General features: G+C 42.8%; 1 non-coding gene and 1 pseudogene across 1 annotated transcript; one reads left to right on the forward strand and one right to left on the reverse strand.

Moving 5' to 3' along the window:
* Nucleotides 1-279: 279 nt before the first annotated feature.
* LOC100398753 (transgelin pseudogene) lies at nucleotides 280-1,307 on the forward strand (annotated as a pseudogene).
* Nucleotides 1,308-1,892: 585 nt separating this feature from the next.
* On the reverse strand, nucleotides 1,893-2,033 carry LOC118145196 (U4 spliceosomal RNA). Its single transcript, XR_004730327.1, has one exon. It is a non-coding gene; the product is annotated as a U4 spliceosomal RNA (small nuclear RNA).
* Between the last annotated feature and the right edge of the window lie 8,220 nt (nucleotides 2,034-10,253).

A 10,253-nucleotide genomic window follows, 5' to 3' on the forward strand; every position in this document is an offset into this window, starting at 1 on the left:
CATACCTGATGAGAATCCTTTGTAATGTAAGCTGGGATTTTCTATAAAATCTTCTAGGATCATGGTAATTTACTAACAGACAAAGAGACCTTCTTGATAAAGGCATCATTAGCAAAAATCCTGTGCCATTAGCTTCCAAATAGAGTAGTAGAGACTAGGAGGAAAAAAAGAAGGTTGGAGTAAATGACCACTAAGGCCCATTTTTATTTAAAGAAAATTCCCCTTTATTTAAAATAAAATAAAGAAAAATCTTTTATTTGAAGACAGCCTTGTCCTGTCTGTCCAAGCCTAGGCACAAGTCTTCACTCTTTCCTGCGAGCCCCAAGGAAGTCCTCTCTCCCCAGACATGGCCAACAAGGGTCCTTCCTATGGCATGAGCCTCAAAGCGCAGTCCAAAATTGAGAATAACTACGACGAGGAGCCAGAGGAGCAGCTGGTGGAGTGGATCATAGTGCAGCGTGGCCTTGATGTGGGCCGCCCAGACCATGGGCGCCTGGGCTTCCAGGTTTGGCTAAAGAATGGCGTGATTCTGAGCAAGCTGGTGAATAGCCTGTACCCTGATGGCTCCAAGTCTGTGAAGGTGCCTGAGAATCTGCCCTCCAGGATCTTCAAGCAGATGGAACAGGTGGCCCAGTTCCTGAAGGCAGCTGAGAGCTATGGGGTCACCAAGACTAACATGTTCCAGACTGTTGATCTCTTTGAAGGCAAAGACATGGCAGCAGTGCAGAAGACCCTGAAGGCTTTGGGCAGCTTGGTAGTAACCAAGAATGATGGACACTACTGTGGAGATCCCAATTGATTTATGAAGAAAGCACAGGAGCATAAGAGATAATTCACAGAGAGCCAGCTGCAGGAGGGAAAGTATGTCATTGGCCTTCAGATGGGCAGCAACAGAGGGGCCTCCCAGGCAGGCATGACAGGCTACGGACAACCTTGGCAGAACATCGGTTAGATGGGAGAGGGTCAGCCCCAAGCCCTGCCCTCCTCCAGCTTCTTGGCTGCAGCCATCCCACTTAGCCTGCCTCACCCACACCCATGTGGTATCTTCAGCCCTTGCCAAGCTCTAAGGCTCTGCCACTGAGCAATGGTAACTGTACATGGGCAGCTCCTTCCCCTTCCCCTAGCTCAACTTCTTGTCCCAAAGCATCACTGCCCTGGCCCCTCCCTCCCAGCTGCCTCCCTCCCACCCCTACTGTCTCACCCCTGAGCAAAGGAGGGGAGAAGTGGGCTGGGGGTATCCTGGATGTGAGTCAAGTCCACTGTCCTCCTTGGCAGCAAAAGCCTGTTGAAGAAGAACCAGCCCAGCCTCCCCCTATCTTTTCCTGGAATATTTTTGGGGGTTGAAACTCAAAAAGGAAAAAAAAATACATCAATCTTTTCTCAAAAGAAAAGAAAATTCCAAGCATAACATTGGAAGACCTAGAGACGATGATAAATGCCTGAAAAGGGAGAATATTAATTTAGGAAGGTAGTAGAAATTTTCTCAGTGATAAAGGAACTTGTGAGTATGGGTATTTGTATGTGCATTTGTCTGCTGTGTCTTTAATATTGAGGGGAATTTTTTATTAAATCTCAGAATGATGGCTCAGTTGATGGCAAAATGGAAAGGATGCAGAGACCAGCCAGGAGCCCAGGAGCAAGGCAGGCGTTTCCAGAAGATCTTGGCAGAAAGAGTCAGAACAAAGAAGCAGACTGGCCAACCAGTGCCAGGGAGGGTGTGAAATTAACTACATCTGGGTGGAGCACAACTCACACACTACAGAGGTCTGGGCAGTCATGAAATCCAACTGGGCTGCTCAGGATAGTGGGTGGCAGGGACTGTACCTCAGAGGGCGAGGTTCAGAGGCAAGATTTGGATTTTTATTTTATTTTTTCTTTTTGGTTTAATTCAGTCCCTGTAGAGACTGCCAAAAATTGCCAATGCCGACTATATTTCAAGCTGTCATGGTGGGGTATTGGGAAAAGTTTTCAATTAGCAATAATTGCGCCTCGGGTAAACCTCATTGGCTACGATACTGCCACTGCACAAAGCTGATTTGGTTTTCTTTTTTAAAGGATTAGCAAAAGAAACAGCACAATCTAGAGGAAATGGAATATCAACAAGGTCACTGAAAAGAGACCTAGGGACAGGCTGTTAGGGACTTGATGTTCAGGAATAAGGCTGGCTACTAGAATCGAGAAAAGTTTTGTGTAGGTCCAACAGCAGGGCTGATTTGATGCTATCACATTAAGAAACTCATACTCTACTTTGCATTTTTGCATTTTTAGTACCTCCAAAGCTGTTTACATTTTCCCAGACTATAGAGATACTCTAGGACCTAAGTTGGTCCCAGCTGGGCCAATCACCAAATCACAGCATTTGGCAGGTGATTTCAAGCGTAAAATGTGGCTCCCATCCTCAAGGTGTTTATAATCTATTTGGAAAGAAAAAGTTGGCACACATGAGAAAGAAATATGTCTACTGTGTCCATTTACTGTGTTATGTATAAGTTGTAGGTATTAAGGAAAAGAAAAATTAGTATGTGCTGGAGAGGTCAAGGAGGGCTTCACAGAAGAGGGATGATTTGAAGTTTTCGATTTTTATTTTCTTTTTAATTTTTGAGACAGGGTTTCACTTCATCACCCAAACTAGTGCAGTGGGTGATCACGGCTCACTGCAGGCTTGACCTGAAGAGATCAGTTGATCCTCCCACCTCAGCCTCCTGAGTGTCTGAGACTGCAGATGTACACCACCATGCCCAGTTCATTTTTTGTCTTTTTTGTAGAGATGGGGTTTTGCCATGTTGCCCAGCCTGGTCTCCAACTCCTGGGACCAAGGGTTCTGCCCACCTGAACCTCTCAAAATGTTAGGATTACAGGCGTTAGCCACTGCACCCAAACTGGTCCGAAGTTTTTTTAAGTGAAGAAAAGCAGAACTGAGGCCCTGGGAGTGGGAGATGTTCATAGGGGTGGAGAGAGGAGAGTAAGAAATATCCTGAGATATTTTTCTTACCATTTCTACCCAAACAGGAATAGTTGAGCCTCTGCAAGGGTAATGGAGCCACTAGTGAGCACTTAGAAAGTAGAAAAATAGAGGCCAGGTGTGGTGGCTTACCCCTGTAATTCCAGCACTTTGGGAGGCTGAGGTGGGTGGATCACCTGAGGTCGGGAGTTCGTGATCAGCCTGACAAACATGGAGAAACCCCATCTCTACTAAAAATACAAAATTAGCCAGGTGTGGTGGCATATGCCTGTAATTCCACCTACTCAGGAGGCTGAAGCAGGTGAATCGCTTGAACACAGGAGGTGGAAGTTGCATAGAGCCGAGACCTCACCATTGCAGTAGACTCTGGGCAAGAAGAGCAAAACTCTGTCTCAAAAAAAAAAAAAAATCCACAGTAGACGATAAAGAAAGGAAGTGGAGTTTGCTTGATAAGAGAAGAACATTATTAGAATGGTTATGTTGGTAGCTCCCAGCCTCTTTCTCTATGGCTGTCTGTTCCAGTCCCCTAGCTAATCTGGCCCTGACGTATTAGTGCCAACTTCAAGCCTTCAGGGCATTTTCTACAAGCTTCCTGTCTAAAGCTTCCCACTCTTATCATTCCCTCCCCTTGTTTTCCTTCCCTTTAGTGACTACTATTGAATCAAATTTTCCTATTAATTAAAACCCTTGGGTTCTTGGAAACTTAGTCAACTTCCCCCTCATATATGACATAATGATGTACATTATGTTTTAATGGCTCTGGATGCCACTGCTGATAGAATAGGTCACCTGGTTAGCATTGTCAGGATGAATGTCACCATCAAGATGACTACTCTGTATTGAAGAGTATTAGTCAACTCAGTATATTCATCTATCTTTGTGACATTTTCTTTTCTTTTAAGAGTTTTAATGTATTCCTTAGGTACTGGCAGTTGCTTTTCCCAGTCTGCTGCTGCTTAAGAAATTTCTAATGGTTAATGTCAGATCCCAGGATGCCAGGATAATTCTAAGAAAGGAAATAGTCTCAGAGAATCTTGTTTTTTAGCCCCTTTTTTACTCTGCAGGAGCAGAGAGAAATAGGAGCAAGGATAATTTCTTTCCTTTACCAGCTGCTGAAGTAGACCTGATATTTGGGTTGGAAAAGTGTATCAACTCACCTCAATTTAGAGAAATTATTTTTTAACCTCAAGAAAATAACATATGCATTGCATCACTGAGGAGGCTCCTCTGTGGGCTTATAGCAGGAAAAATCCAGACACTCGATAGGGCTATGCTACAGACATGGTGGCCCATGCAAGGAACTGGCAGTTGTGGGAGACAATGACAATGATTGACACTTGTCTGGCAATTTACAGCATACTGTTTCAAACCTCATTTAATTCTCTCAGTAAGCCTGAGACAAAGGGGTTATTTTATGCACTCCACAGATGAGGAAATAGACTTGCTTTCTTAAGCAACAGGCAGTGAGTTACAATCCAGAAATGAACACAGTCTCTCTGAATCCCAATCCTATACCCTTCCCAGTAAACAGGTTCTATTTCACTGTATGGCAATCAGTTGTGAGATGTTTCACACAAGAATTCATCATTAAAAAAAGAATTATATTTGATAGTGATAATTTAGAATCATAAATCAGAGTCTCTCATTTTCTTGTATTGAAGTGCTTTTATTTATTTATTTTTTTTTTTTGAGACAGATTTTCACTCTTGCCCAGGCTGGAGTGCAGTGGCATGATTTAGGCTCACTGCAACCTCTGCCTTTCAGGTTCAAGCGATCCTCCTGCCTCAGCCCCACTAGTAGCTAGGATTACAGGCAGGCACCACCATGCCAGGCTAATTTTTGTATTTTTAATAGAGACAGAGTTTTGCCATCTTGGCCAGGTTGGTCTCAAACTCCTGACCTCAGGTAATCCACCTGCCTCGACCTCCCAAAGTGCTGGGATAAGAGGCATGAGTCACTGCCCCCAGCCTGAAGTGAATTTTTTGAGCAGAAAGAGTAGGTCAAATTGCAATAAGCTATCTGGGGAATCACACACATCAGTTATATCTGTGCAATAGTACTAACAGACCATGGCTGGTGGAGATAAAAATAGTTGGCATGATTGTAAGTTATTGCCTTGCTTTCTTCCCTGGAAAACACCAGATTTCACCGAAGTTTGAATCTGAGTTCTCCTATGACTGTGTGCCTGCTTGTGTGAATATCATCCATTTTGAATATTTCTGAAAGACATCAGTGGAGAATGACTGTGGCTCATCATGCAGCCTTCCTGATCTGACTGTGGTAGTACACATACTACCTTTCAGCCCTGCTATGCATCAAAGTTGGGTATACATCCCTAACACACATCCTTTGCTTATAATCAAACTTCTAATGGACTGTTGCTGATAGGGAAAGCTTGTATAACCAACTCTCAATTCTTATTTTTATATAAGATCAAAACTGCCTGTTCTGTTAATGGCGATACTACTACAATGTCTGTAGATACAAGCAATAGAAAACTGTAACATTCTTACAACACAAATACAATGTAAACATTTTGAAAAACTGGGAATTTGCTGCAGCATCACTCCTGGCCCCTCCCCAGAAATTCAGAGGTTGGACAACCTAGTGTGATAATAGAAACACTCGAAATGTTTGGGAGCCTTTTTTTTTTTGTGAGACGAAGTCTCGCTCTTATCACTCAGGCTTGGAGTGCAGTGGTGTGATCTTGGCTCAGGGCAACCTCCGCTTCCCGGGTTCAAGCAATTCTCCTGCCTCAGCCTCCTGAGTAGCTGGGATTACAGGCACCAGCCACCACGCCCAGCTAATTTTTGGACCTTTAGTAGAGACAGGGTTTCACCATGTTGGCCAGACTGGTGGGAGCCATTTCTATGCAAACTTGTGATGTTGTGCTGTTTCTTTTCTTTAAGGTTAAAAAAGGCATGTTTTGATGCAAGAACACAGGATATGAGTGTGCACTAAATGAAGATCTACATATATGTAACAGGTTCTCATTGGCAGGAAGAAGAGATTTTTATCTTTCAGGAGATACTCAGCAGCATCCAGAGACCTTCTTGATTTTCCCAGATTAGGACTGCAGTGTTTAAGCTATTGGCATCTAGTGTGTAGAGGCCAGAGATGCTGTTGCTCGTAAACATCCTGCAATGCCCAGCCTTTATTCCTGCAGTGAAGAATTATTCACCCCTGGCCGGGTGCGGTGGCTCACGCCTATAATCCCAGCACTTTGGGAGGCCGAGGCCGAGGCCGGTGGATCACGAGGTCAAGAGATCAACACCATCCTGGTCAAAAAGGTGAAACCCTGTCTCCACTAAAAATACAAAAAATTAGCTGGGCATGGTGGTGCGTGCCTGTAGCCCCAGCTACTCGGGAGGCTGAGGCAGGAGAATTGCCTGAACCCAGGAGGCGGAGGTTGCGATGAGCCGAGATTGTGCCATTGCACTCCAGTCTGGGTAGCAACAGCGAAACTCCGTCTCAAAAAAAAAAAAAAAAAAAAAGAATTATTCACCCCAAAATGTTAACGGGGCTGAGGTGAACAAAGCCCTAATCTACACTGACACTAAAATAAAAATTGTTATCTGATGCAGCTGAGCAAACTGCAATGCGGTTCAATTATAGAAGGGAAAAAAAGAGTGTTATTATAAGCAGATATTAAGCAAAAATTAAAATAAATAAATAAAAAAAAGCAGGAGTCGCAATTCTCGCTTCTGATAAAATAGATTTTAAAAGCAACAAAGATCAAAAGAGGACATAATGGTAAAAGGATCAATGCAACATGAAAAGCTGACGATCCTAAATATATACGCACCCAATACAGGATACATAAGTCTTATAAAGAGACTTAGACTCCCACACAATAATAGTGGGAGACTTCAACATCAATATTAGATAGATCAATGAGACAGAAAATTAATAAGGATATCCAGGACTTGAACTCAGATCTGGAACAAGTAAACTTAATAAACATTTATAGAACTCTCCACTTTAAATACACAAAATATACACTCTTATCAGTACCATATCACACCTACTCACAGGTTTAAATGAAATATTGGTTGGCCATTATTAAGCACAATTATTGGCATAAAAGAGGTTTTCAATACCCATTTTTAGACTGCATTCTAGCCTGGGCAATAAAGCAACACTCCCGTTCTCTCTCCCTCCTCCTTCTTCCTTTCTTCATTCCTTTTTTCTTTCTTTCTCTCTTTCTTTCTTTTTTTTTCTTTCTAAAAAATTTTTTCTTTCTAAAAAAAAAAGAAAGAAAGAAAACCAGAACAAAAGAAAATTCACGATTAAAAAAAGACAAAATATTATACGGTTGAAAGATCTACTAATCTGTCTATATACTGCAAGAATTAATAGGTTCAAACAAAATTATTCTGGGGATAATTTTCATATTATCACATAATTTCGCTTGACCATTCAGCACTTACTTCTAGAAAACATGTGGGTACTATGGGTGAGCTCTAGACATCTACAACAGGAAATAACACTTACTTGGAATGTGCTTTATTGATTAAGAAAACTTCAAACGTTCTTTACAAAGCCCTTAACCAAAATATGGTTTCACAGTGCACAATCGACATATAGACGTAGAACATTAGAAATTTAATTCCTTGATTTTTTTAATCAACAAGCTATTTAAATATTCTTTCTCAAAATATGTTTTTCTTTCATCTCTTCCTTCATTAATTTATATATTAAGGCTGTATTGAGCACACTCTTAGTTAGAGTTTTTGTTTTATTTTTTTTTGAGACAGTCTTGCTCCGTTGCCAGGCACCAGGCTGGAGTGCTGTGGCATGATCTTGTCTCACTGCAACCTCCCCCTCCCGGGTTCAAGCAATTCTCCTGCCTCAGCCTCCTGAGTAGCTGGGACTACAAGTGCGCCCCACCACGCCCAGCTAATTTTTGTATTTTTAGTAGAGACGGGGTTTTGCCATGTTGGCCAGCATGGTCTCAATCCCTTGACCTTGTGATCCGCCTGCCTCGGCCTCCCAAAGTAGAGTTTCTTTTAATAACTGATAAAGATAACAAATGATGATGGCTTTGACCGAGGTAGTGACAGTGGTGGTTGTGATCAGCGGTTATATTCCAGATATACAGTATTTTGAAGGTAGGGTCAATAAGATTTGCTCACTGAGCAGATATAGAATATAAAAAAATAGAATAGATTACTAGATTTTTGGTCTGAGCAATAAAGAGCAGCAATCAGTATACTTTTTCTGTAAAGGGCCTCATAGTAAATATACTCAGATTTGCAGGTGTTAAAAAAAAAAAGCAGATATTGCCATGTCCTCAGATTTTGGGAGACAGTTTTTTTGGTTTGTTTGTTTTTGTTGTTGTTGGTTTCTTTTTTTTTTTGAGATGGGGCCTCACTCTGTCACCCAGGCTGGCATGCAGCAGCATGATCTTGGCTCATTGCAACCTCCGCCTCCTGGGTTCAAGCAATTCTCCTATCTCTGCCTCCCCAGTAGCTGGAATTACAGGCACACATCACCACACCTGGCTAATTTTTGTATTTTTAGTAGAGATGGGGTTTCATCATGTTGGTTAGCCAGGCTGGTCTTGAACTCCTGACCTCAGGTGATCCACTGGCCTCAGCCTCCCAAAGTTCTAGGTTACAGGCATAAGCCACTGTGCCTGGCCTGGAGACAGTTTTGTTCAAGCCCCCCAGCCCATGGTGGAAAGTTACTTACAATATTTCCTGTAGGTTTATGGGTGACTGTTTTAGTTGTGGGCTGAGAGACGCTGCTTGATTCACTGCTACTGCCTGTTCCAAACTGCTGCTTTCAGCCCCTGCCTCTGCTGCCCTCCCTCTGACTCCCAGGACGATTCTGTTTCACTTTGGGTATGATTTTTCTTTCTTCCTCCCTGAAAAATCCCTCTTACGTATGCTTATTGTGGGTTGCAAACCATTGCTGATAGGTCAGGGTTGTTTTTGAATTCCTCAAGTCTTCCTCACCAAAGGAAATTTCATGCTGCCCTTGAACTTGTGTAGGATTTAGCTGGCCCATGCTTGGCCAGAGTTCTCCACCCTCTCATGTCTCAATCTTTTTTTTCAGATCCTTAGGCTGTCTCTCTGAGTAGCCAGCTAAAACCCCACAAATTCCTATTTCTTTCTCATACAAACTAATTTAGCCTTCTTTGTTTCACTCTCTTCTTCCCCTGCCCTGGGTGGAGTGGGAGTGGGATTACTGAAATAGGAACATCAAAGCATTTTTTCTAACAAACAACAGCAATCACAAAAACAAGCCAGGAGATAAATTATGCCGCTCTTCTAGAAGGCAAAATGTAAGTACTTGTTTTACATAGGATTTATTTTCTTCCCAACACACTGGAGAGAAACAATGTAGTATAGCTGTTGTGAGCAGCAGGCACTGGAGTGAGACCACTTGGGGTTTGAGTCTTGGCTCTATCACCTATTATCTGCATGACCTTGGGTAAGTTACTTGACCTATCTGTTGTCCCTTAGTTCCCTCACTGTTACAATGGGAAAAATAGAAGTACCTACCCCAGAGAACTACTGTGAGAATTTTTAAAAGGTAGTGCATGTGAAGTGCCTTCATTCAGTGGCTGACACATGGTAACTGCTCAACAGCGAGTACTAAAGAGTGGGATGCGAAGGCAGACTGCCCACATAGAGAAAGAGCATGCAATGAGCACATTCCAACAGACAGGGGTGAGTGTACTAAGCTATAGGGGTTCAAAGAAGACAAAGAGCTTCTGCCCTTAAAGAAATCCCAGGCTCCTGGGAAAGACAGAAAAGTAAACAAATAACTATAAAGCAATGTGACAGTGCTACAGCCGAGGTCTATTTGTACTTGTCAAAAGATTTCTACTCAGCAGTGACCATGACATCCTGTTGTTGTAGATAGATATTAGTTTCTATCCACTAGAGAATCACAATGCATATTGCATTCTTCTTGCAGTGAAAGGCAGTTGAGTATTCATGAGTGTTTGGATTTGGCCAGTCCCACTGCCAAAATTCACAGCTTAAGGAACAGAGAGTTGTCTCTGTTTGTCTTTGCTGCTGCTGGGCTCCCCTATCCCGTACGGTCGTAAAGGGGGCTTTATTCCCCATGGTGGGCTGCTTCTTGATTAAGACTTTGGGGCTTCCTAGGTATTATGGCTCATGCCTGCAATCTCGGCACTTTGGGAGGCTGACACGGGCAGATCATGTGAGGCCAGGAGTTCGAGACTAGCCTGGCTAACATGGCAAAACCCCACCTCTACTAAAAATACAAAAATTAGTCAGGCATGGTGATGCATGTCCATAATCCCAGCTACTTGGGA

This window comes from Callithrix jacchus, chromosome 8 (genome assembly GCF_049354715.1).
Source record: "Callithrix jacchus isolate 240 chromosome 8, calJac240_pri, whole genome shotgun sequence".
NCBI lineage: Eukaryota > Metazoa > Chordata > Mammalia > Primates > Cebidae > Callithrix > Callithrix jacchus.